Below are 20,435 nucleotides of genomic sequence, written 5' to 3'. Positions count from 1 at the left end.
GTTTCTTGTTTGTTTTTATATTTGGGGTTTTCGGGGGGGGGGTGTATTTGTTGAGAAAAATGGCTGCTGAGTTTCAGGCAGATTGAATTTGACTGAACATGACTTCCCATCTCTGGTCTGAACACTCCCACAAGCCCATCCCCACGCCCAGAACACACACCCTTCGTGTCCTTAGTGTCGCCGTGGCTCAGGTTCCACTTTTCCAACAAAGCCCTTCCTTGATGCAGGCCTCCCTCCCCCTTGTCAATGCTCTTTCCCTCCTCATATTATCTTATGTTCTTGCTTATGCAACACTGTAACAAGATACAGAATGATGTTTTTAAATGCATAAAGTAAAAGATAGAGGATTGTAACAAAAACTAATTTTATTAAAACGTAGTTATCAAATATATGTTATAAAAGTTCACAGACCACAGGTTAAAAACCCCTGATGCCAGAGAAGTATTATGTGTATGGACTAGAGGGAGAGACTTCATTGAGAGGGAGTATTTGGATTTCAATTTAACACATGCGTATTGAGTTTCTACTATGATCAGGTGAAGCAACGAAGACCAGGTTAACAGTCTTTTTCCTCTAGGGGTTTATTATCTCTGTGAGAGAGGAGAATTACCAAGCATACAGCATATGGGTAAACACGTGCACCCCCTACCGCCATATACATGCATGTACAGATACACATACACATAGGCATACATACATAAGTACATACAGTAGAGGAAGAGGACCCGAGACTTCCTGGGCATAGAGAATCTCTCCCAGGAAGCAGAAATGTAATTCATCTATTACTTAAGATCTTAGAGAGTTGTCTGAGGGGCAGCTAGGTGGCCAGTGGATAGAGCACTGGGCTTGAAATTAGGAGGACCCATCTTCCCTGGGTTCAAATTCAGCCTCAGACACTCATTTGGCTGTGTGACCCTGGGCAGATCTCTTAACCCTGTTTGCCTCAGTTTCCTCATCTGTAAAATGAACTGGAAAAGGAAATGGCAAACCACTCTAGTATCTTTGTCAAAACAAAACAAAACAAAACAAATGGGGTCCTGAAGAGCTGGATAGACTGAAATGACTCAGGATGAAATGACAATAAATAAAAAGAGCTGGGGAGGAAAGGAAATTACCATTTATTTAAATGCCTACTATGTGTCAGGTATTGTGCTGAGTAATTGACAAATATTATCTCAGTTGATCCTTACAACAGGTCTGTGAGGTAGGTGCCACTATTATCCCCATTTAATAGCTGAGGAAACTGAGGAGGGAACTGAGGTTATGATCTGCCGAGGGGTAATGTCTGCAGTGGGATTTAAATTCAGGGCTTCCTGACTCCAGACGTATTCACTGTATCCCCTAACTGTCTCAAGTGATTTGCTCTTTCTTGTGCAGCTCACCTGTGCCAGAGATAGAACTTGAACCTAAGTCTTCCTGACTCCAGGGCTAGATCTTTATCCACTGAAACATGCTGCATTATAGTATAACACAAAAAGCTCTAATAGAAGGGGAAAAAGGCAGAATGTCATAAGGTAGATACTGACCTAGTCAAATGTCAACAGATATACATGAAGGGGGATAAGATGCAACACTTTGGGAGTTTGAAGGAGTAAGCTTGGCGGGTGGTGATGTGGAGGGCTCAGGAAGGGTTTTGCTAGGGAAGCAGCATTTGGGATGGGCCTTGAAGGCCTTGTCATCACAAGGTCATGCCAGGGCTTCTAACACTTAGAAAGCCAATGATATCTTTGGAGCATGCTAACCTAGGGCTTCTAGGACTTACTAGTTCACTGAATATTTCTGAATAGTCCAAAATTTGGCAGGAGTAGCAGTCTCCCCAAATCTAACCTAGGGAATGATCATACTCTTGACCCTGATCTACTTCTCAGTATAGCAATATTTCTATAAGATTTCATAATTCCCTCAATGGGAAAAAGACTTCCAAGGCCACTAAAAGGAAAAAACAAAAACAAAAAAATTAAGTTTTTTTTTAGGATAGATGTTTTATGATCTGATGAAGATGCTCAGATCTTAAGGTTCACCTGGGCCTATAGCTTTTAATGAAAAACATTTAATTTTCTCAGTAAAAAGTTAACTTTAAAAACAAAACCTTCAGGATTCCAGGGTTGAATTGCCTTGCTCATAACAAGCATGTTTTTCCCATAGTGACAGTTAGCAGCTGTTTTTATTCCCTTTTATTTGGTTTCTTACTCTTCTTTCAGTTTTAAGAATAATATATTGCATTGTATAAGAATCAGTAATAACCCTTCCAGCTGCCAGTTCCCACTGAAAGTCTTTGCTTATTATCTGATCTGAATATTATTATGTCAGTTTGTATTGTTTCCAGTTTCCCTTTGCTTTGTATTTTGGTGTGACTGAGCCTGTTTCATTATGGGTTTGAATGACCTTTGAAAATTTTTGATTTTCCCAAGTCAACAGCCATGCCTATATCTCTAACAGGCATTGAAGTGTACTCCTTGGGAATTACATTTTTTAATGTTTCCTATTTTAAAGAAACACTAAATCAAAAATACAACAAAATAGAGCAATTAAACACATGTGGTATGAAATACTTTACCCAAATGAGAAAGAACTGAATTTAGAGAAACCAGCTGAATCAATTCCATCCGATGAAGGGCAGACTTTAAGCTTAGTGTTGATAAAAGTACACACTGCCGTGGCGGTTAAAAAAAAAATGAAGCTACATCAAAATGATTGCTTGCTTGAAGTAACTCAGACAATACCAAATAATCCTCTGAACCTAAAGTTGGCAACTAAAGGCTTATGGAACCTGTTTTAGCTGATTTATAAAAATAATTTATAATGATTCCATATTACTCGTTTGCACATAGGTTCTGAATAGTGAATGCATCTATCTTACAGATGAGCCTGTAATATCTGTGCATGGAACAGAAAAAAATGTTAGACCCATGAGGAAATTCAGAACTTTGTGTTCTAATCACCCTGCTGAGAGTTTTTCATTCTCTGTCTCCTGTTGCTTTCATGGATATATAAAACTAGTCTTTGAGGCCAAACCCCAGGCAAGGTATCATAGATTCTGAGTCAATAGAGCATCAATTAAGGGAAGGGTTGTTGCGTTTTTAATATGAGACCTTTGAAAGTCCCCACCATATAACTTACAGTAGCTCCAGGAAAATAGTGGAAGTGCTGTATTCCATCAGCTTTTAAGAGACTACAGAAAAACCTTCCAGGTTAACAACTCCTCATCCTAATTTAAGGGCATAATCCCCACTCAATTTGGGTTTCCTTGCTTTTTAGAAGAACATTATTTTTGTATGTGTTGCCTGCCCAGTTATATTAGTACTCATTAATTGGAATTTGTTGTTTTGTTTCGACCTGATCTTGAGCATCTTTTTTTTTTTTTGCCAGACTTATAATTTCATTAGTATATGGAACTTCCAACCATGAAATGCCTTCTTTTAAGTTGGGCGAGCAACTGCCCTGTAACTTAGTCTTTGGAGAGTTGTCTGAATACACTGGAAGGTTAAGTGACTTACCCTCATTCTTATAGCCTGTATTTGTCTGAAGCAGGTCTTCCTACCTCCAGAGGCTGGCTCTTTATTCATTGAACTTTGTACTCTCTGACATGTATTGGTCTTTATTTAAACAAAACTGAACCAAACCATCAGTCTACCTTTCAGGATTAGTAAGTATATATTAGGAATAAAGTCAGATCTTTTTTCAGAATCTTGTTATACTTCATATTCTGAATATCAGATCTCATTGTCTAGTGAGAAACCACTCTGGCATCTTTGCCAAGAAAACCTCATGGACACTGGCCCATGGGTTCACAAAGAGGTGATAACCACTGAATGATGAGACAGTAACAACAATGGGGCTTGGTCTGAAATTATGGGATTCCTTGTGAGTGTGGACTAGTTGACTTCTGCCTTTCTTCTAGCTCTGAGACTCTATGATTCTGAGCCCTGGGTCCAAGGTGCACTATGGAAATAATTTTATGATCTGTTTGATCTTTATTTCGATGGAATCTTTCTCACCTAGGATTTACTGCTTTCCCCACAAAGTGAAGTACAAAATGAAAAGTTAATTTTTTTAAAGATTACTGTTAGCTGGTCTCTGATTAATTGAAGTTTTTTCTCTACAGACCATTCTTGGCTTATAAGTGACTCATACTTACAACAGCTGTCTCTGCTCTGTTTTTTCCATTTCTGCTGCTGCTTTTGGGAGCCACTGTGGAAAAAAAAATGCAGATCTTTATAAAATCTGTGGGTTCAAAAGTAGGCAAAAAGAAGTAGCAGTGAAAAATGGAATCATTTTAGGGGAAGTTTTACCTCTGGGAAAAATTTCTAGACAAGGTGGGCCCCATGGTATGTGGTGACATGCAAAAATATCTTTACCTAAATTGTCTAGTTTTTTCTACTTGGCATGGTTTCAGTACCAAATTCCATCACTTAAAGATATGGATTAATAATGTAGACATTTTTTTAGATGTTTGTCATTCACATGTTCGTGTGAATTACCTCAATCCTATTAGAATAATGGGTTCTTAGAATTCCACAGCCAGAAGGAATTTAGAGATCATTTAACTTTAGCCTTTTATTTTACACAAAGGACAAATTTGTGTCATACCTCAGTATACCTGGCAATTCTCTAGAACCTCAATATAGTGATTTTCCCTAAACATCCAATGGAAATGGGCTGTCCTGAGGTGACAGGAACATTGATTAATGTGAAAAAAAAATAGTTATGTCTCTCATTTTGGGGACTGGGCCGATTTGTTCCAAGTGGAGGCCTAGGGAAAATTCGGCATCGAGGACTTTGGGACAGCTGGAAGGAATTTGGTGCCTAGAGAGAAGTACCAATAGCTGAAAGATCTGGAAAGGGAAATGATAAGGCAAACCATATATATTTCAAGATTTTCCTTAGCTTTTTCCCATGGCTGAGAGAAAGTAAAGAAAAGGCACTTCCTTCTCTTCTTTCCCATCCCTTTTTCTTTTACTTTTTTTCTTCATTTTTTTCTTCATTCTCCTTCCTCTTCACCTGATTCTGTATGTATATAGAATCATATATTCGATACATACAGGTGTGCAGGTATATATGCACACACATACTTGTATATATGAATGCATACATATAATGTGTATATACATACACATGTGCGTGCGTACATGCATACATACATGCATACAATTTCATACTTCCAGGATGCCAAACTTAGGGTTTTATGGCTACAATTCAACTGTTTTACTGTTTAAATAGTCCTAAAAACCAACTTTCAAGCAAACTTTTCCCCTCCAGTCCCTTTATAAGTAGAAGGCTGCCTTTACATTAGAAGACTCCACCCCGAAGCACTTCCCTTCCCAAGTAAAAGTGTGGTTTCCTCTTGAAGACCTTTTGTAAGATGCTGCTTCATTCATGTGTTATTGCTGCGAAGAATGGAACCAGCCAGTGCTTTCTATAATATATATATAAATTGAAAGCTTCCTAAAATTAGAAAAAGTCAGTGTTAGACCACCAGGGAAATTCAGAACTTTGTGTTCTGATCGCCAGGCCTTGCCTCTGCTATTACATAAAGAACGTCTCTATGTCATGTCATCGCTGTTTTGTTCAATTTATTCCTCCTCCAACTGCCCTAATTTCTCTTTTACTGTAACTGATGTGAAACACAACAGGAAACTTGTTCATTCCCAACATTTTTATTCTATTTTTCCTTCCAATCAAATAATAACACCAGGGAATTTACCATGATACAGACAAGGAAAAGAACCCTGGCCATGGACTGGGGGCCACCTTAGAATTCTGGTTCCAGCACTTAATAAGGATGTAATCCTAAGCACATTGCTTAATTTCTACTTTAAGATTCAGTTTATTTATCTGTAGAATGGGGGTAATTATATTTGTTGTTGTGTGACTCTCTGGGTTGTAGTGCAGAAGATGTTTTGTCAACCTTAAATCACCATCTAGATATGAGCTATAATTGTTATTCCTCATTATTATAGAAGTATTTTCAGAATGAAATTCTTCTTTTCAGTATTTTACTTTAGATTTTATTAAACTTATATTCTTTTTTTTTTTTAAAGCAATTGGGGTTAAGTAACTTGCTCAAGGTTACACGGCCAGTTATTTCTGGGTGTGGTGCTAAGTATCTGAGCCCGGATTCGATCCCCAGGTCGCTCGACACTGGGGCCGGTGCTCTTACTCGCTGAGCCACCTGGCCGCCTCTTACTTTAGATTTTAAAAACACAATTTTCCATCTGCAACACTTTGCTGTCCACTTTAACTTAAAACTTCTACTTCAAGGATTTTTAAAAAATCAAATATGTGCTCACAAATTTTCATCTTTCCTTTTCTCCCCCCCCCTTCCCCTAGAGATATCTTGATTGGATGGCTTTACCACTTATTTTTCCCCATTTCATTAGCCTTTCCTTAGGACAAATCTTCTCCATGTGGCCTCAGGACTATTCAATCAGTTTGGTAACACTATACCCCTTTACTATCCTCAAGGCTCATTTGTGATTCATGAAATTTAAAATTCCTAAATTTCTTGAAAAATTGATTTAATTAAATATGAATTAAAAAGGAAATGTGCTTGTGATGAAAGGAAATTATTAGCATAGAATTAAAAATAAGTTCATATGAAATAGTATTTTTTGTTCCTAGACAAAACCTGGTCAACATTAAGTATTCATAAAATAACAGTATGACAGAAGATATGGAGAGTAAAACTTTCTTTTGTCTCCTTATTCTAGGAGTCTGATAACCCAACCCACAACTTGCCATGAATGCTTTTTTACCTTCTTGGTGTTCTCTGAGTTGTTCAGACAAGCATAGAACAAATATTTGTCCAGTGCCTATAAAATACATAGCACTCCATAGGATTTGTCTTGGTGGAGCTGAGAACATGCATGTGTACTCAAAACAATAAAACACCGAAAAAAAAAAGAGACCAATAAAAGGGACCCACCCTTATACCCCCCCTTTTTTTTCAGGTTCTAGAGGAATATAATTGGAGCTCAAGATGACAGGGGACATGAGGAGCATAGGGAAATACTCTGAAATATAAGGAATCCGGTCTGGCATTACGACAGTATTTTTGCCTCTCTGAGTTGAGAGCCTAAGTGGTGTAGTGTAGCAGCAAGCACCCCCAGCGTTCCCAGGGTAGCTGCCAACACAGGTTCTTGGATCTGCTTTGCTAAAGGAAAGCAACTCAAAATTGGTTAACAAGCTTACTTTAATCAGTCAAATATGTATCATTTACCTAGTTCAGGGGAAAAAGGTCAGCATCCCCAACTTCAGAGTATACAGACAGAATTATCAAGACAGAGAAACAGATCAAGTAGACAGGTTTCCAAACTGTCCAACCATTACATCCATACCAAATCAACATCTGTTTTTTTCAAAGCTGGGAGGCTCTCAACAACGGCTTCCCAGAGTCTCATCTGATCAAATCACAGAACACTTCTCAAAGTGAGAGCCCCAAAACAAAGCCTCAAATCAGGGTTTATATAGCCTTCTCCTGGCTCAGAGAATGTAACAACCTTATTGACCCACTGCCCAATCAAAAAGTATCTACTGAAAAACAAGCCTCCCATCCCAGGTTCCAGGTGCACTTTAGCCTAAGGGCAGGGAAGATTTTAAAAATTTACATTCCCATTACATGTAGTACAAATTTGTATACTTAGTATAAATTTTGCTCAGGGTGCTGTCCTGGGTCATCTTCTCTTCTGTTTAGGCACTTTCTTTGGGAGATCTCACTAGTTCTCATGGGTTCAGTGATATCTGTCTGTCTGTCTATATCTATCTATCTATCTGTCTGTCTGTCTGTCTGTCTGTCTGTCTGTCTGTCTGTCTGTCTGTCTATCTATCTATCATCTATCTATCTATCTAGCTAGCTAGCTAGCTGGCTATCTACATCTATATTACTCCTGAGCTCAAGTCTCACATTGTCAATTTTCTTCAAACTGTCCTTCCTGGAAATCTCTTAGTCCTCTAAAACACCATGCTCAAAATGGAACTAATTTTCTTTCCCCGTACTGCAAATTTTCCTATTTCTGTCAAGGAAACTATAATCTTTCCAATTATATCATTCATACCATCTATCTCATACTTATTAGCTTATTCTTGTTATTCTCATTGGGAATAATGATGGCACCTCTCTAATAGGGTGATTGTAAGGATCAAAAGATATAATTTATGCATTCTGCTTTACAAGCCTTATAGGATCTTAGTGTTTTAAATTTAAAGTTGGAAGGGACCTTTGAGGTAATCAAGGCCAATCCCCTCATTATAGAGATGAAGAAATTCAAGCTTAGAGAGTCAAGATGCCTTTCACTGTCAATGCAAGTTAGTGTCAGAGGTAGGATTTGAACAGAGTTCTTCCTGATTCCAAATCTATAACATGATCTACTATTATTTCATCTATCATCACCATTACCATCTTCTTCATCATCACCATCATCCTCTTCATCATCTTGTCCTTGACTCTTTCCTTTTTTCCTCAATCCTAAAAAGTTGTCAAATCTTGTTTATTCCACTCCCATAGCCATCACCTTAGTTTAGATATTCACCACCATCACAATAGACTATTATTAATATTATTAATTGATCTCCCTGCTTCTAATCTCTCTCGACCTCTGTCTCTGTCTCCCTCCCCTCCCCAGCCATTCTTCTCCCTCCTCTTCTTTATCTCTCTCCTTCACTCCTTTCTCCCTCTCTTACTCTTTCACTCTCTATGTGTGCCTCTCTGTCTCTCCCTCCCTCTTCTACATAAAATTGCCAAAATTATTTTCCTAATACATAACTGATCAGGCTCCCCCTTGAAATATCATCTTTTCCAATCTTATTTACTACTTCTCTCTTTGTCTAACTGTATTTTCCACCAATCTCAAATACTATCTTTGGTCTCTATCTCCTTTAGGCATTTGCAGAACCCATCCTGTCCCCCCCCTGTCTGCCTCCCTCCCCCAGAACCCCTTTTTTTTTTATCTTCATGTATCAGAATCTTTACCTTCTTCAGGAGTCAGTGCCCTCTTCTATGAAGCCTTCTCTGATTTTCCCAGTTGTTGGCTCACTCTTCCTCCTCAGTTGCATTATCTTTATTTATAAATATGCTTTATCTTTTTCTCCCCCCCTCCTCCCCCCACCAACTTAAACCTAGGTTCTGTTTTATTGATTTTCTTTCTACACTTAGCTGCAGGCTTGGTGCCTTCCATATAGTAGCCTTAGTTCAATTGTCTCTAAAATGGGGGGATAATTCTTAGGTTGTGTGTCTCATAGGCCTGTTGAAAGGAAAACACTTTCTAAATTTGAAAAGCTGTTATCCTTGTAATTATTTTCTTTACCACTGTTCTCTTTAACCTAACCAAGCCCTATAATAATCATAGCTTATTGTCAATTTGCTCTCTGGAGTGGACACACAATGTTGGCTAAAGTTGTCTTGCCCTCATTTTCATTGTTCTTTCATGTCAGTATTTTTCTTTCAGTAATTTATACTTTGTATAAAACTAAAATGTTTATGGAAAATAAATTTCATTTTGTAAATATTTAAGTGACTCAGTATGTAGCATGAGATAGGTTCTTTCAGTGTTAAATCCAATTGAAATCCTTTGGATGTGGAATTATCTTGTAGCTATCATTGTAGAAATCCTGAGACAAGTGGTTAATGAGGTTAACCATTTAGGAAGTGGTGGAGACCTAGAAGTCTTTTTATGTTTCTCATCACTGTATGTTGGAGGTTTCAGGAAATGCATCTACATTGAGGAAGGTTAAGATTTTATTATTATTATTATTATTATTATTATTTCTATCTAAAGAGTTTTATCGAAGGGAGGGTAGATGGGCAGCCTTTTATTTGACAGCAACTTACTTTGTCTATAATTCAGAATGGAAGCAGTGCTACAACAGAGGGCACCATACCACATGATTTGAATCTTCTTTGATAGATCTCTATATTTCAAAAGCTTTTTGTACCATGTAGCTTGGAAACTGATTTTTGGCTACATCTATTCAAAACATTTTCTAAAAGTTTTTATGGATGAATGTTAGGGACATAGTCAGGATTATGATAATGGTCAAGTCTGACTTGATCCCAGTGTATTTCTGCCAGTCTTTGACCTGTTTTTCATGTCATAAGGAAGTCTTGGTCTTTCTATAGCTTCCTTACATTGCTTGGCCTTGTATTTCATTAATATTGAATGGGTTTTTGTGAGAATATGTTCCTAAAGAATATTGACTAGAATTATATAGGTGTTAATTGCTTTAAATGTGTTTTTATTCAGCTTTGATTTCAGAATATCAGTGTTTTTTATAGTATATATATATATTTGTATATATAGATGTGAAAAGGCAGATGCACTCATACATTGGTACTTGGTCTAACTATCCTACAAAGCAATCAGTTTGGAATTATTGTGTTTTAGCTAGTTATGGCTAAAAAGTCCATGCCTTTGACCCAAAGATGACACAGTAGATAAAATACTGGAACAGGAGTCAGGAAGACTTCACACACAATGTATATGAAAAGAACGAAAAAGAAAAATGACATTAAATACTTCGTACTTATATTGACCAAGTTCAACAAGAAGAGTTTGGAAAATATCCCAGCCCCTTTCTCTCAGCGGTCAGGTACAATGCTTGTGGAACAGACTGTAGATTAAGGTGAATGCTGGTTAGTTTTGCGGAACGGTTTTCCCCTCCCAGTTCTGTCCCCGGCTCCCATCCCCTTAACCTTTGTGAAAAGATATGGCCTATTGAGCTGTATTCATAAATGAATGTAATTTTTATTAAAAGTGGCATCAACAAAAATGAAATGTTAAAAATAAAAAGACATTCCCCCCTTCTCCATCAACCACTCAAATTCATATGGCACTATGGAGCTCTTCCTGGTCCATTATGTTTAAATCCATTATAGTCCATTATTGAGCAAAGAGATGGCCACAGTCTCTTGCCAAAGATACCTATAGCTACCTTGTTCAGGGCTGTTTATTCGTCACCATGTGATTTTAAAAAGCTAATTGCCAAGAAGGGTGGAGATATTTAATCTTTATTGTAGGGGTGGAGCTTGACTCAACTCCTTTTCCAACAACATCTGTTTCTCTCTAGCTGTCTTTTATGTGAGTCACCTGTATAAGTAGCAGCTCTTGGAATTCCTTCTCAGTTGTGTTAAAACTTGCCGTATTTCCTGGAGTATCTGTGGAGGTGTGCCTTAAGACAGACTCAGAACATGAAAGGAACCAGACAAAGAAAGTGATCAGGTGGTTAGGAAAGGCCGATTTTTGGTGTGTTTTTTTGAAGGAAAGCTGGACTTAAATCAAGGTTGTCCTGGGTAGGAGAGGTTGCCAATACCTGTCGAACCCTGAGAAAAATTACAGGTAAGAACAAAGACGCTACTGTATTAATTTGCCCTGGGAATGTGTAACCGCTCTGCGAGCTGGTGGTAAGAAGTTTTGATTTGTTTTAGAGCTGTTTAAGTAGCAATGGACTGAAACAGCCCCATCTCACCCAAATCTGATCTATATATATATATACGACCATAAAATAGTCTGTTTATTTTTCCTTAATTATATTATCTGTAGTTGATGAATTTGGCTCTGCTAATAGAGTGTGTGACCAAGAAGTGAACGTTTTGTGCTTTTAAAAATTTCTGTTTTGAGTTCTTTCTGTGGTTGTATACATAATTCTTGCCTTTCTTCTGTATGGATTCTTTTCACCGTTTGAAAAAGAAAGGAATATAAACGAACAAATTCTGTAGATGTCAGAATGGCACAAAGACATCTTTTGTATATTTTACACCTTGAAAATTAGGGAAATTGAAGGCTCTTAAATTAACTCTGTGTTCTTCATTTAAAGTCAAGTTAGGCATTTTGCTTCCTCTTCCATTTTTTGCCTTTTCATAAATTACTCTTCTTTACCTGTAGACCAGATTAGAAGAATTAGAAGAAAAATTAGTTCCCTCACATTTAATCACTGAGGAAATAGTTTTCTTTCTTTTGAGAGTTAAACCTGTATTTTTGAAGGCCGTAGAATCTACCCTTCCAACACTCCTCACCCTCATGAGATGACTTATGTAATATAAAATAATGCATGTTATACTGAGGTACTACAAGTTTTCCCCTAGGAATTTGTTTGTCAGTCTTTTTTTTTCTTTTTTTCTTCTATAAATTTTTCTTCTAATTTCCTCACCTCTACTACTTATTATTCTTGAAGTAAATTTGAATAACAGCTAAGTGTGTGTTCAGTATCGATGAAACCTACTTTCAATAGTGCATTCGTTATGTGATCTTATTTTAGAACGGCAAAAATGTGCCAGCAACTCGTGATTAAAATGTACTAAAATCTAGAGCTAGGTTTAAGCTATAATGTATTAAAGCAGTTGACTTAACATTATATTATAATAAATAGTAACATGCATGTTTAAATTAAATTACTTCATGATTTCAAAACAAAACAAAATGAAGCTGTAACTTTAGAACTCAATGTCCTACCTAGATGATATCCCTACTTTGATAAGATTTGCTGGCAGTGAATAGGAAAAGAAACAATTGCTGAGATGCTTTTGCAAGTTTTCCTTGAGCAAGGAAGGAATAGTGAACTTTCATCTTTCAGAATCACGTGAAAAGTTGAATAACTTTTGGGGGTAAACATGAGGGGAAGCTATTTGCTTAACAAGAAGAGATTTTGAATGTTTTCCATTTTCATTTGCAATGGCACTTATATTTAAGTATCAAATATATAGTATAATGCTTTCTGCTGAAGCACTTGTGTAAAATGCAAGGAAATTTGTTAAAGCACATTCATTTAATTTTTATTTTAAGAATAAGAAATTCTAAAAAATTCTTTTTTCTTAATGCCTTTTTTAAAAAAACTACTGCATGGTTACAATTACATATCCTAATTTGTTCACTTAAGTTTAAACTAGGTTTTTGCCAAAAGTGGGTCTTTTTACCCACCTTTTGCAAAAGAGAACAGGCAGAAATGAATGCTTAGTTTTGCAGAGGTTCGTTTACCTGGCTATGCTGCTTGTCCTTGCTTCCAAGTCCATTAACAGGCAAAATTTATAATGGTTTTGTCTCCAAATGTGAACCTTTAAAAAAAATTTTTTTTGAATTTTTGGGTGTTCAGGTACTCTATAACCAGTTGCAGTTACTTAATTAGCCTCTGCTTTCAGTTCTTGGATAGGCAGATAGAGATGGGGGTCTTTTTTTGTGTCCAGCAAGTAGAAAATGCAAAGCTTGCTACCATACACATTCCTTAATGGCTGGCACAAGTGATTGTTCATTCCCAGCTAGGGATACAGGTGACTCAGTCCACTTCCAGAAATTCCCACAGGTTCAATTGGTGTCCTATGCTTACAGAAACACATTTGAAATATCTTCCTGGTGGCTCAGAATTCCACACCAGATTACTTGATATCACATTGTCCATAACAAATATTTGTAGTAGTTACATTCCATGGCTACACTTGTGCCACACAAGAGCCCCCTGACATCAGCAAGGTGCCACTTAGGGCTAGAAAAAGCTTTCTTTACTTTAATTCAGCTTGAATAACAACTTTCCTAAAGCTATGGGTTCCAGATGCTGAACACTCACAAAGCTAAGTCCTGTGTAGCTGCTGTCACCAGAGGTAGCATACAAAACAGTCCTGGGATGTTTCTCAGTGATCATGAGCTGTCCTCTATCAAGCAGGTGAATGTGTGTACTCTTAATCATCCTAAGGGTGATTACTAGAGCAATAGTCCAAACTGAAGCTTCTCATTTACATCTTTCCTAGATATAGAAGTTCTTCACCCTCCCCACCCCCCAACCCTAGTTGAAGGATTAATCAATAGAAGTTTCTTTGGAAAAAAAAAAAAGTACATGGAGCCTATGATACACAGTATTAGGACTTCAGTAGGATACAGAATGCTTGATTCTTAGGAATAAAAGTAAGTTAGATTAAATGTGATGAGAGCAAATTGGATTTAATGAGAAACACAGTAGTTTATCCCCTTAATTAATCCTTGATTACTTAAGCAAAGTTGTTGATTTGATTATTGTTGTCATTCAAATGTCTCTATCCTATGGACATTCTGTGATCATATTTGGGGTTTTCAATGGCAAAGGTACTGGAGTGGTTTGCCATTTCCTGCTCCAGCTCATTATACAGATGAGGAAACTGAGGCAATCAGGGTTAAATAACTTGTCTAAGGTCACCTAGCCAGTAAGGGTCTGAGGCTGGATTTGAACTCCAGTCTTCCTGACTCCAGGCTTGAGACTATCCACTGAGCAACCTGTCTGCCTTTTTTGATTATAAGCCAACCTATTACTGCAGACATAAAGACTAAGGAAGGTGAATGACTCACTATCCTGTCATATCAGCGTAGGGAATTTGGTCATAGAGTTCATGAGGACAGGTAATTCACCCTCGTGGGAATGTGGTTTGTTAAGAAAAAAAAAAGATGCCAATAAGATAATTTAAAAACTTTGGTTTTAATAACAAGATTATGACAATAAATTTATTTGAGGTTTGTCATAGTAGACAGCTCCTCAGACTCAAAGGTAACCAACCTTGTTTTAAGTTTGAAGATATTTAGTAAAACATCTGCTTTTATAAAAAAGGTGTTTTTTTATTTTTAATGGAAATTCATTTGTAAATTGATTTCTGCTTAGCAGAAGTTTGTTTTTCTGCCCTAGTCATGTGGAAAGAGAAATGATCCTACCTTTAGTGTGGGTATGGTACATGTACATTTTGTGGGACTGATAATTTTTATTTTAATCTATATACAAGGACTGTTGTAGATTTGCTGGCTACTTCTCTTATCTAGTTGTGTGTTTTGCACTCTGTGAGGTTTAATCTCTGATCCCCAAATCCATGTGAATGCCCTTCACTCCTACTTTGAATCTTTTTCAGATTTCATTGTTGGATTTTTCCCCCCTCCCCCACCTCAGTTCATTTCATTTCTATTTCCTTTTTTCCATAGATGGGAACAGCTCCTGCAGCATTTTGGAGGAGTGGCAGTTTTTTTTGACTGCTAATCATTTGGCAGCTTGAATTATGTCAGACAAATGTAGTGGAAAAAACTAAGGTAGTTCTATTCCCTATTTAAATTAAAAAAGAAATACACCTTTTGAAATCTTTTCTCTTTAGTGTGATCCTATATGTCCAAATCTAAGGAGGTTTTTCTGCATTTGTGCCTGTTGTGCTCAGGTAGGCAGAGTTCTCAGCTTCTGAAGGAATTAGAGGCTTATGTGCAGTATGAGTGAGTATGAGAAGAGACAATCAGTGGAATGATGAATGAGCTCAGCACTCTATCATCCTTATTTAACTGGAGATCCAGGGAGATTTATTGTCCTGGGGAAATTGTATAAATTCATTTTGGAGTATGACGGGAAGCAAAAAATTTCTCATGATCTAAGCTTATATACCAATTTTTGCAATATCCTAGGAAAAACCATAAAGCAACTTAGAGAGAGGATGTGTGATGATACTATGCCTACCCATGGATGAGAGTCTATAATGACTTTCTGACCTGTACCAGGGAACCTCCATGACTGCAGCATGAGGTTTAATGAACCTTCTAGTGCTCTCTTAATCTAGACATTATTGTCTTGTTTAACAACCTTCTTTGATATGTATACTGATGCTTTAGAAAAAGGAGGCAGAATTATCATTGCTGTTGTTAATTTATTTAGTTCTCACCCCACCCCCACATTTGTGAGTATGTCTATATATGTGTATTTTGGCAACAGCATTAAAACACCAGAGTTTACAGCACCTCATATGCTCTTCAAAGAAATGACCTTGAAAATAGTTCAATATTCACAAATAAGGAACAGCTTTTAAGAGTCAGGAAAAAGCTCAAGAACATGAGTTCATGGGGGTGGAAAAAGCAGGTCAAAGCAATGCTTTCACAAGGAACTAGGTAGAAATTCATGTAATTCAGCTTTTAGGTTACATAGTTTCTTACCTTTCCTGGACTACAGTAGCTTGTTATCCTGAAACTAGATCTTTTTTTTTCAGGGAGAGGGCTTGCAGGGAAAATGAAAAGGTTGTTACTTTAGGTCATTTGTTCAGCATACTCTAATCTCCAAGCACAGAGCAACAGATAATTTTCTTATAAAAAATTATAAATAGCTGAGACTAAAGGAAATAGATAATCTAAGTAATCTCAGGCTTTTAGTAGTAGTTGATTTGTACCAGTCTCTGAGATTGTATATTTGTTGTTTAAAAGCAGATGTTAAAATGGCACTTAAGGCAAAGTATAAAATTTGAAGCAAAATGGTACTCACTCAAGTGAATCTTTGATCTCATTCTTAGGGGCATTCCCTCTCAGAGTGCAAAATGCAACCCATCCTTGACCTCACATCTTATCTGAGGTTTGTCCATTTTACTGGTAGGGGGCTTTCCTGACTTTTTCCTGAGGAAATAGGTGGAATACACGAATTGGCCCCTGGTCACCATTTGGGTACACAGATAATTTGATAATATGAGAAGTGTGGCTGATGTTACTATAACAGTAATAGAAAAAATTGACCTTGCTGAAAAATGGATGCCTCTTTAGGTTTAGTTTTTCTGCACTTGAAATCAGGAGGGATTGAGTTTGAATGATGACTTTGAAAGCTTGAGTTGGTGCACAAATATCTGCTTTTTCCATGTGCTTTTTTTTCCCCTCTCAGGAAAGAACTCTGTAGATGCCACATGGCTGTCACTATATCTTAAGCTGGAAAAGTACCGTTGCAGGAATTGTACTTTCTAGCTTCTACTCAGAAGCTGTGGGCTTAAGTAATTTTCTGGGAGTTTCAGTGGTTAAAAACAAAACCCCCTGTCAGGGGAAAGCATGTCCCTTGTGTTACTTAGGGATTTCTCAGGGCCTTTCCTGTTTTAAGGACTGGCTGTCCTAGTTACCTAGATTTGGAAGCTGATTATTCACTTTCTTAATTATGAAGGTCATTATTGTGACTGTACATTAAAGGAGTGTGTTGTTTGTAGTGAACTTTAATTGGCTGGATTTTTAGTGCTTTTTGAGTAGTTTGAGTTGTTAAACTACTTCAGTATGATTCAGTCATAGGGTGTCAAATAGGATGTCTGGCCCAAGGCCTCATCTAAACTAAGGCCTCATCTATACTCCTACAGACCAGATCTGATTCTATAGGCTGACCTATAAGGTTCATTTTTTCTTTTTGAATTGTTACTCCCAACTCCAGCAAAATTTCTAAATGTAGCTGATAATAGATATTCAAGGTATTGTAGACATGGCAGGGCAGCTTTTATTTTACCTCATAGAAAATGAAGATCTAGAGAATTCACAGGAACTCATAAATGGATACCGAAACACAGCAACAATTACAATAAGTCACTGGCTCAACATGGACCTCAATCTGGGGTTTCCTTTGAGGGGCAGCAGCCCTTTAATATTCTGGTGGATCACTCATTTTTCTAAACAGAGTCTCATAAAATCCCTCCCCAGCTTTAATGCCATGTAGTGGTTTGGTTACCCACCTTTAAAAGGCAAACACCCTTTAGAACTGCTGAATAATTGATCCCTCTCCCATCAGACTTCCAATTTTCTAAATAACTCCTTGGCTCTGCTCCTCAAGTGGTTTGTTACTTATGAACTGTGGGTGATTGTCTTCTTTCTCTGAGGAGCATGCCACGTCAGGAAATTTCCTTCTCCCTAAAAGAAGAATATTGATCTTTTTTTAAAAATTGTATTATATTCTTTTCCCACAATTACAAATCAAAAAAAATTTTAGCATTCATTTTTACAAGATTTTGAATTCTACATCTTTCTCCCTCCCCTCTTCTTAAAACAGTAGGCATAGATAATAATTTATACATATCCCATCTTGTAAAACATTTTTCCATATTCATCATGATTGTGGAAGACGAAACAGATCTAAAGTAAACAAAAAATGAGAGAATGAAATAAGAAAAATCTTCTTTGATCTGCATTCAGAGTCCATCAGTTCATCTGGACATGGAGAATATTTTCCTATGTAAGTCCTTTGCACTTGTTTTGCTTCATTGTGTTGCTGAGAAAAGCCGAATCGTACATAGTTGATCACATGATGTTGCTGATATTGTGTACCGTTAGAACATTGATCTTGAACCTTTTTTGATCACACATACCTATCAAGAAAAAACACATTTTTTTGAGCAGTCCCCAATATATGTACTTTTTCTTATTTATAAGTCATGTTTACTCCTGTGTTATATTCAATATATACATTATGAAACTGAAAATTAGAAAATTTAAAGGATGAGATAAAGTTGAAAACAATATTTGGTCTCAGAGTCAATATGTGTTTACTGAGTAGGAGTGAGAGGGCCATATCTCCTCTTTGGGAAAATCATTTTGAGAGCTTAGAGGAGGATAGAGGAGATTTGTGGAAGGAGAAATAATTCGATGGCTTTTATTATAGTAGTCCAGGCAAGAAGTGATGAGGGGCTGAGAGTGACTAGAGAGAAAGGGACAACAAGTGGAAGAGGTTTTGTGGAGGGGAAAATGACAAGATTTGGCAACTGATTGAACATACAAGGTGAATGAGAACGAAGGGTCAAAAATAACACCTCCGTGAATGACAGAGAGGATGGCATTACCCTCAACAGAAGTAGGGAAGCTCGGAGTGGTCAGGTTTTAGTGACAAGATAACCTAATTAAATCCAACATACAAACAAATCACAGTCAGTTCCTTCCTGCTTAATCTGTACAATACCATCTGACCTAAAATTAGGTGGAAGTAGGGCTGTTACCAGTCACTTTAGCCTGGGGTACCTGAAGGAGCCACAGGATGATGGAAAGGCTCGGTTGGCATCTACTCCTGAGAGGGCCCATGTAGTGACTGGGTCAATCTTCTCTGGAGGGTCTGGAGGCCTGCTTCAAAAAGGAGAAGTTTGGGACTTGGTATAAGTCAGAGGTGGGAAGGTGTGGATGTTGGGGGATAATGGTAGCTGTGGTTGTGTTGTAGGTAAGCCCCACTATTGGATAATTGGGGGGAAGGGAAAGATTTAACCCATCTTCCTATTATCCAGTTAGTTAATCCCACTCTTCCTGGAGATCAAGCCGTGGCCCCCCACTTCCGAGGACATTGTTCTGCAATGTGAAATTGTCATCCATGGACCCACTGCCTGTGAAATCTTTTGATAGAAGGCTATATTCTGGAATTCTGTTGCTTAGAGAATTTGAAATCCATACCTTGCCCTCCCCTTCTACACAGGAATTTAGAGTTTGCAAACATCATCCATGAACTATTGCTTTGAACAGAATAGTCATACCCACATTTGTCTCTGCCATGGGCTTCTTTAGGAAATCGATTACCTTGTATGATTATCAAATTGATCCTGGACTAATAATGCATAGTTACTGAAGGCCTATTTATCTCTTTCTTGTCATGTACAATATATCCAAACAGCACCAATTTCAGGGATGAGGACGGTATACTATTTAAGCTGAAAAACAATAAGATTTGTGACTAAATTCTTGGGATTCTTTCAGGTAATTGAATTCATGACCAACCTGGAATCCAAACAGACCAACTTAAAAAGCTGTGGGGGCCATCTTGAAAAGTTCCATCTCAGACTTCTAACATCCTACGTTCTTATGTAGTGAGATTTTCTGGCTTGTCTTGTAGTGAATAAAAAATAAGGAAACGAGGCATGCTGCAGTCCTGATAGCCTCCATTATATGTTATCATTCCAAGGGAAAGAATAATGAAGTTGAAGGGAGAAAATCTGAGTTTTAGTTTCACCTCTGACTCTTGTTAGCCATTTGACCTTAAGGGAGTTACTTATTTCATATTTTTAAAAACTAGTTTTCTCAACAGTAAAACTGGGGTGGTGATATTTTCACCACCTCATCAGGTTGCTGGGAGGAAGATGATTTGGAAACTTTAAAGTTCTTTGTAAATGTGAGTTGTTATCCTTGACTGTTCTTTCTTTACCTAAGATGGAGACATTTAATGAATTTCTAAGTATGTTTTATCAAAACCGTTAATCATCTTCAGAGATGGGTTTCACATTTATAATCAATAGTCCAGTGAGACATTACTTCATTTTTTCCAGAGGTATGCTATCTTTTCCAACACCACAATTTTTAAAATTTTAACTTATTTATTTACTTTTAGCTTAACACCACAATTTTCACTATTTGTTCAATACTGTTGTGTTACAGAATTACCTGATGTGGAAGTGATGATGAATTTCTCTAGTGCTGCCTTTTTCACTTAATTAACTTTAATGCTTAGAGCATGTAGTGACCAATGATAACTGTATCTTTTCAAGTTACAGAAGTTAAAGGAGCAGCTTCTATTCATCCCACAGTAGGAGGGAATTTAGGGGTTACAGAACAAAGGACATTTATGTACCATGTTGTATGTAGATTGGTTGAGATGTCTTGACCACTTGTTCAGGTTGTAGAAGGTGTATTTCGACATTGTTTGGCAACTTAAGATACGGAGTATGTATTCTGCAGCCAGAACCAATTTGAGAATATATATTA

At 37.2% G+C, this 20,435-nt stretch overlaps 1 protein-coding gene across 4 annotated transcripts in view; it reads left to right on the top strand.

Moving 5' to 3' along the window:
- Nucleotides 1-20,435, top strand: part of LOC138171839 (E3 ubiquitin-protein ligase NEDD4-like) — a 507,053-nt gene that overhangs the window by 207,647 nt on the left and 278,971 nt on the right. The window contains exon 1 of one of the 4 annotated variants that reach the window (XM_069101449.1): nucleotides 11,273-11,330. The exons of the other annotated variants lie outside the window; for them this stretch is intronic. The gene's annotated coding sequence lies outside the window, so the exon portion shown is untranslated. Of the gene's footprint in view, nucleotides 1-11,272; nucleotides 11,331-20,435 lie in introns of those variants that run through there. 4 annotated transcript variants of the gene reach the window in all.

The sequence above is a fragment of the Petaurus breviceps genome, unplaced genomic scaffold (genome assembly GCF_028583685.1).
Source record: "Petaurus breviceps papuanus isolate PSGF00001 unplaced genomic scaffold, PetGlider_PUasm1.0 128, whole genome shotgun sequence".
In the NCBI taxonomy this organism is placed as follows: Eukaryota; Metazoa; Chordata; class Mammalia; order Diprotodontia; family Petauridae; genus Petaurus; species Petaurus breviceps.
This window is presented reverse-complemented; position numbering and strand designations above follow the sequence as displayed.